The following is a 7,979-nucleotide window of genomic DNA, read 5'->3' on the forward strand; positions in this document are numbered from 1 at the left end:
TTATCTGCAGTTGTGTATTTATCTGTGTTTAATTTTAATCAATGTTCAGTGTTTATTTGTATTTAGTTTCTATTTTAATTTAATGTTAATCTGTGCTTAATGTTAATCTATGTCAACTGTTTATCTGTGTCAACTGTTTATTTGTACGTGTCAACTGTTTTATCTGTTTCAACTGTTTATCTATGTCAACTGATTATCTGTAATTAGTTTTTATTTGTATTTAGTTTTGATCTCTTTTTAGTTTCTATCTGTATTTATTAATCTGTGTTTGGTGTTAATCTGTGTTTATTGTTTTTCTGTGTTTAGGTTTTTTCTGTACTTATTGTTTATCTGAGCTGTATGTTTATCTGTGGTTGGTTTTGAGCTGTGTTTGTTGTTTATCTTTGTTTAGTGTTAATCTGTGTCTAGTGTTATAACTGTGTTTGTTGTTAATCTGTATTTGTTATAAATCTGTGTTTCGTGTTAATCTGTATTTAGTTTTTATCTGTACTTATCTGATTTATAAATATTTTTATTTGATCTTAAGGTTTGGAGTTCAACCTGCATCAACGACAGAGGAGCTAATGACGTTTGAAAGGGAACTGGATGATTCGAAATTCTATGCTGAAGTGGTAATATTGTTTTTTGATCCTTCAAAAGTAATGCCCTGGTAACAGCGAATCAGAAAGACAACTTAAATTTGTGATATTTTGTAAACTAGTGTTATTAGCTATTAACTGCAAATTATTTTTCTCTTGGTATTACAGGGCTGCATACAAAATTTGTCCAGGGGGGGGGGGGGGGTAACCTCTTTTGTTGGTCTCAATATTTTTGCCTCTAAATTTTCCCATATCTTATTCTATTTAGTTCTCAAATATGTATTCCCACGAATTCAATCCGAATTTTGTTAATTCAGTTAAATGTTTTCTACTTCATATACACTCATCTTTCCCTACTTTCTGCAATATTTCAAACTGCCTATTTTTGCATTTTTCCCTCCTTTCCTATACTTCTAAAAAAATGTTGTTTCTCTTGATACTCTTATCTTTTCCCAGTCAGTCAATTATTTTTCAATCCTCTTTTTACAATTTTAATTAGTGTTACTTATTAAATTAATTTCCTAAATAAACTTAAACTTAAAGAGACTTGGGATTTAATTTCAAGCCACTTTCGACTTTATATTTTTGATCCACAGCTTTACTCTTTAACCCATTATCTGAGTAATAATGAGGAAGATATCGCCGTTTTTCTATCAGGAAAATTTCAGTCATTGTCTCTCCATAGCAAAAAAAAAACAGCAATTTACTATTACCGAAAACCCATAATTGAAAGAAAACAATTTTCAGCAAGAAAAATAAGGATATTTCACTCATTAGAAGGTTGAAGGCATAATTGTGAACTACTTTATGAAAGGAGAAAAATTGAAAAATTTAAACGTTTAATAATGGCCAAGATTATATTTAATATTTTCTGCTTTCATAATTTTCAGACAACAGAGTTTTTACTAACATCTAAAATTTTCTAATTTTCTAGTCTTTGTAACCTGGTGCAGTGTAAACTTAGATTACTTAATCAAATAGAATTAAGAGCTTAAAATATTAAAGGTCTACGATATTTGGCTGCAAAGATATAAAGATAATAAAATCAGAGTTTGTGGCAAGAACTCAGTTGATTTGTTTCATTTTTTATTTCTTTTTCATTTTATCTTCTATTTTTTTATCATAGGAATCCAAAAAAGATGGATTATATGGAGTGTTCAGTATGGATCAAGCTAACCTGAGTGAAACCTGATAGAAGACATATTAATAAATATCCAGGTAAACATCCAACTTATAAGTTTTAAATGTGCCCAAACAGGCCCACAGCTGAACAAAATTGCCACGTTAGTTTCATTTCAAATTGTAACCTTGTGACCTTTTGACCTTGTGAATAAATATAAAAGGTCAACAATATCAGGATGCAAAGATATAGGGTTTAATAAATAAAAATTTATTGTGAACTGTTCAGTTCCTTTTTAGAATATTATTATTTTTCTGTAATTACAATTTTTTATTTTTAGGAAACCAGAATGCAAGCAAGCTAGTCATGAGCAGCAATAATCTTCCCCGTCATCTCGATATTCATGATTACAAGCACGCCCTTACCGGAGAATATAACTACACAGTGCACAGTTCATGATAAATTCATAATTACAATAATAGTAGTGACTAGGACAGTGAAAGAACTTAAAAGATGGTCTAATTTAGTGTAAATTGAGAGCAACTATGCGTAATTTGCTTAAAAATGTGCCCAATTTAACAAACTTCCCAATTTAATATTGTTTAAAATTGCATTTTATTTATGAATCTTACCTAAAATGCAACATTATGGTGATTTTTTTTATTCGCTAATATGTCTATAAAAAGTCTGTAAATTTTTTTTTAACTTTGAAAGGCTAAAATTATGATGTACACATGAGGTTTTGTTTGATAAATTGAAACTCTGTCAAATTTGATGAAGTTTATTTTTATCATTTGCAATTAGACTACTTTGAATCCATGCAAAACATTTTATATGCCATAAAACATGTGACTGGTTAAAAATATTATGTTTCTAAACAATTTTTGCGCAAATTTCTTGTCGGTTTTTTTCCTGTTAACAATAAATGGGTCTCTTATTTCAAGTGACCATTCCATGGATGGCAATGCCCGATTTAATGTAATACTAATGTTGAAGATTTAATTGTTTTTCTAGACTTAAACGAATTTATTTGTGATGATTTTTAAATGTTTTCCTGCAGTAGAAATGCACAAATCACTTTTTGCACAATTGAAAATCAGTTTTTTAAAATTATAAACATTGATATCTAAAGCATACTTGATCAGACAAAGCTTTAAGAGTTACCCTTGTAAATCGTACATAACGTTCTATAAATAGAGATTCACTTTAATTTAAGAGTACAGACCCTTTACCTTATCTATTATACACAATTTTACCCGCTTTCACCAAACTTTTTCTAGATGTTTACTTCATATTAAAGTTTCACGGCCAGATTCACCAGATACATGAATGTCAGATTGTAACAATAACACCTCCCCCCCCCTCTGATTAAAAAGTCTAAACTACCCCTCCAGCCCGATCCTAATCAGTTCTGTACTCCTTGTATATATTTAATTAATAGTATTTAAAAGACCAATTCTAATTATCTAGTAGTTTTCTTCTAATTATCGAGTAGTTTTCTTCTAATTATCGAGTAGTTTTCTTCTAATTATCGAGTAGTTTTCTTCTAATTATCGAGTAGTTCTCTTCTAATTATCGAGTAGTTTTCTTCTAATTATCGACTAGTATTCTTCTAATAATCGAATAGTTTTCTTCCAATAATCGACTAGTATTCTTCTAATTATCGACTAGTATTCTTTTAATTATCGACTAGTATTCTTCCAATAATCGAGTAGTTTTCTTCTAATTATCGAGTAGTTTTCTTCTAATAATCGAGCAGCTTTCTTTTCTAATTATCGACTAGTTCTTCTAATTATCGAGTAGCTTTCTTCTAACTATCGAGCAGTTTTCTTGTAATTATCGAGTAGTTTTTTCTAATTATCAAGTAGTTTTCTTCAAGTTATCGAGTAGTTTTCTTTTAATTCTCGAGAAATAATATGCATATTGTTATCGATTAGTTTTGTGTTTTTGCACGAAGCAATTTTTTCTCTGTCTGTGCTCATATACAAATGTATTGTATTTGATAAAAATAAAAAATTTAAAAAAATTTTGTTTTTCTGTTACCCCTTTTTTCTTTTGAAAAGCTTATATTTATAGTTTGTAGAAACCACTCGGATGGTAAAAACATTTTTTATTTATATTTTCTTCTCGTGAATTTGTAAATATGTCTTTCTAGGAAAAACACGTCAGGGAGAGAGAGAGAGAGAGAGATTCGAGGTTTGGTACAAACCATTAGAGCTCAGGGTTCGTGAATTATATATTAAATATTTAAAAATAGCTTCAAACTTTATTTCATGAATGACCACTTTTAGAAACCAAAATTAACTCCCGGATGTCGAAAAACTATATTAAAAAGCCAGGTTGACGTCAAAAGCTGTTCATGAAGAAAATAATAATGTGATGGAACACGTCAGCAGACTGTATTGAGGATATCACTTAGAGACATATGATTGTGGTTTTGATTAAATAGGGTGTCCCACGATGACAGTTTATACATTTCTATGAATATACTGTATTAGATATTAAGGGCATTTTGAAGTTTATTTCGTTTAAACATCCTTTTGCTTAAATATGTTTTAATTTGAAATCAATTTTACCATAACATGACTCCCATATAATTTTTGTATTATTGTCTTTGGTATCAAACAACTTAACAAATCATGGAAGGAGACATTCTTAACTACAGGGTATCCCAAAAAACATGGGAATTCAGTTATGAATTAGCAATGTAATACCTAATTTCTAAAGCCATAATATTATTATGTCTGCTAGAGTTTATTTTATGAAAACGGTAAATGTCTTAAAGATGTGTCTATAATGTCTCCGTAAAATGAACAGTGAAGACGGACAAGTTTACTCTGTTTGTATACTGCAATTTTCTTGTTTTACTAAGTACAACCGGTTGCAGCCAAAACATAAACAAACAAAATGTGAGCAGACGAAACTCTTACAGATTACAGCTTTCTCAGTAGGTATCACTATACTAAATCAAAGAATTATTTAAAAAGACCATTTCGAATTTGTCACTGAATTCCCATGTTTATTGGGACACCCTGTATTCACCAACTTTCATGTTTCGTGGGACACCTCATGTACATTACAAAGATTTAGACGGTAAGACAAATTGCATAATTTTTAAATCGCGTTAAGTTAAAAGAAGTAATTGGCAAATTCTTAACGATTTGGCGTAAAAACTGTTATCTATGTGATTTATTTACAGTGTTATTAAAAAAGGATGAACCTTTTGAGACGATTTTACGGAATTTGTTTGGTATGTTTTCTTATGTTCCTTGTAGGCCAAAAAAGGGCTATTTTTGTGCTTAATTATTTAGTAAACCATTAAAATACTCAATTTAATCCAGAAACTAAAAATCTAGCTTCAAATCGTCATGTTTTTGGTCGTCTTCAGAGTTTCATCTTTTGTGGGTAACCCTGCGGGAATTTTTTTTGGAAAATTCGCAAATTGCAGTTTTCATCAGTTCTTCAAAGTCCATCATGACAGCGAGACTGCTCAATAGCCATGGCAGAATTGTTCTGCCATGGCTAAAACTTTCATAGATGGTAAAGATATTGGACCATCATAAAAATGTTTATAGAGCAAATGACGTGTTATGTCATAGATCAATTGACGTATAGAGCAGATGACATATAGAGCAAACGTCGTGATCTATGAGCTATAGAGCAAATGGTTAATAGAGCAAATGGCCATAGAGCAAATGACCACAGAACAAATGGAAATAGAGCAGATGTCGTAGCGCCGATAAATCTTTATCTTTTCAGGTCAGTGGAAAATATGCCCTCTAAAGGCTACACAGAACTCAGTGAGACACGATGATTGTTATTAATAAAATTAAGAAGTACAGTGGCCGAATTTAAAGAATTTGAGCGGCGGTTTAAATTTAAGCCGCGGCTTAAATATGCTTGGTTCCACTTAAAATTGTATTTAAGCCGGCGCTCAATTTAAACCGGGTTTTGGCAGATTTAAACCGCGGCTCAAATTCTTTAAATTCCATCTCTGTTTTTTTTTAAAAAGCCTTTATTTATACACGATAGGTGTTTAATTCTGATAATTTAAACTTGGTTTCTTATTAGCCGAAGTGTTCGACGTAGCCCGTTGAGTTTTTAAAACACTTTGAACATTTATTAGCCATAGTTTCGAAAACTGTCAGTCTGTTTCATCCAGCCTTTTGGCCAGCTGTAGCTAACATCTCTAAATAAATATATATATATGAGCTAAGAGCTATAATGGTAAGTAAGAAATAATACGCAGAGAAAATAAATACTAATACTAAAGGAATTGAGTCTTTGTTACAGATCCCAACTTTCGAATACCTTTATCTCTACAGTCAGATGTAAACTTTGATATTTTGATTATCTGATATAACAGAAGTCTATAGTTTGAAATTTCTAAGGTCTACAACAGAGATAAGAGAGACTGTATACGACCAATCAGGAGACATCTGTATTAAGGGATATGTATGAATCCTTTGAATAGGAAATGCAAAATCTTTAAAAATAGACAATTTTCATAAACATTATGTTTTATGTTTAAAATTGGAGTATTTCTTTCAAAGTTGTAAAACTTAACCCCTAAATGCAACAAGTGGCCGTTAGATGTCAGTCAAAAAACATTAAATGGAACCGTAGCATGGCGTGCCGGGACACTATAGGCCTGCTCACTGGCTCAGCCTATCCAGATAGTGTGTATGAGACGTCTGCGAAGTCTGTGGTCTACAACAGTGGGATGTAAAGATATAGGAATTTAAAAATCAGAGTTTGTGGCAAAAACTCAATTCCTTTGTGCTTTTATTGTATTTCATTTTTTTAAGTATTTCACAGTAATTATAATGTTTTGTGAATTGGTAATAGTCTAATTAGATTCGTACATGAGGCACCTGGGAAGTGATATAAAATTTGTCTTTCTTTTCATAAAGCAGCAATAGTTCTGCACACGTTCAGGAATTTATGAAAAAAAATAAGAAGTCTAAATCTTAATAAAGGTAGACTTTTTAATACAAATTGTTTAAGAACCATTTTTCGAAAAAAAAAAGCTTTTGGTGGATGTAAAAGCCAAATATAGGTTATTGGATATCAAATTGCAGACGTAGCATGAGGCTCGGAGACGATTTTGATAGGTTAGAAGTTGGCCATTCTGCGAATCAGGAGGCTCTGGTGGTCAGTTTGCGGGGCTCATGGATGCTATGCACCACTCATACCGCAAAATTTACAAAAATCCAACAGCATTATGATGTGTGTTCACTTGATAAACTGCTTTACATTTTACAAAGAAGATTCTACATTGTGCCCATTGTGGGCACGGAGACAAATTGTTTGGGATAGTCTAAAGAATAAGATGAGAAAAATCACAATATTAACTGTCAATACCTGAGAGTTTCAGATTAACACATAATGTAAAAAAAACATTTTAGAGGAAAAAAGGAATTAGTTTTGGGTAAAAATAAGTTTACCAGTTTACATTAAAAGGAATCATAATCATTTCAATTTAAAACTTAAATTTAAAGTGATTTAAAAATCTTTTGCATGACATGGCTGGATTTTTAAAATTTCAATTCCAATTAAGGTTTCCAACGAACTATAACTAATTTCGCAAAAACTTTAAGTTTTGAAGCTGCAACAATGTATTGTGCAAAAAAAAAGTTGTGGAATTCTGTGTTTTCAGAGCTCAGAATTAGAAGTTTTATTATAATTAATAATTTCTCTTTTATTTGCAAATTTTCTCATTTTCCCCTCTCAAAAATTATTGCATTTGTTTTTGGCGAAATTTTCGAATTTCTTTTCACGGAAAACAGATTTTCGTGTGAAACGTGTTACCTTTTTCGCTGGAAGCCCTAATTCCAATTTACCATTTGAAATCGGTAATTGCCGGAATTGTGGCATGGAAGACCGAACAGTTGTGGCTTATGGCTGCCAGAAGACAAAAATGCTAATATGTGGCATGGAAGGGAAAATTTGTGGCTTATGGCCGCCAGCCTTCCTCCCCTCACTGCTGTAATTTCCAGTGACTCCAATAAATTTGATTTCCACAGTTAAAAAAGATAATTTTTCAAAATATCATTACTTCATTAGTCTAAAAAAAACTGTTTTTGTGCTCTAACTCACTTATTAAATAGAAATAAAAAATCAGCAAAAAATTAAATTCTATTCAATATGTTCAATATATATGAACTCCACAGACTGCTTAGCTGCTTTAAAAAGTAAAAAACACCTGAACTAAAATTTATGACTTGAAACCCAATCTCAGAAATTCGTCCTATATATTCATAAAAATTGCACACAAAAAA

General features: G+C 31.0%; 1 long non-coding RNA gene across 1 annotated transcript; it reads left to right on the forward strand.

Annotated features, from left to right (window-relative positions):
* Positions 1–443: 443 nt before the first annotated feature.
* Positions 444–2,215, forward strand: LOC111708856 (uncharacterized). Its single transcript, XR_002766742.1, has 3 exons — positions 444–611; positions 1,705–1,796; positions 2,039–2,215. It is a non-coding gene; the product is annotated as an uncharacterized LOC111708856 (long non-coding RNA).
* Positions 2,216–7,979: the final 5,764 nt, after the last annotated feature.

This window comes from Eurytemora carolleeae, unplaced genomic scaffold (genome assembly GCF_000591075.1).
Source record: "Eurytemora carolleeae unplaced genomic scaffold, Eaff_2.0 scaffold588, whole genome shotgun sequence".
Classification (NCBI taxonomy): Eukaryota; Metazoa; Arthropoda; class Copepoda; order Calanoida; family Temoridae; genus Eurytemora; species Eurytemora carolleeae.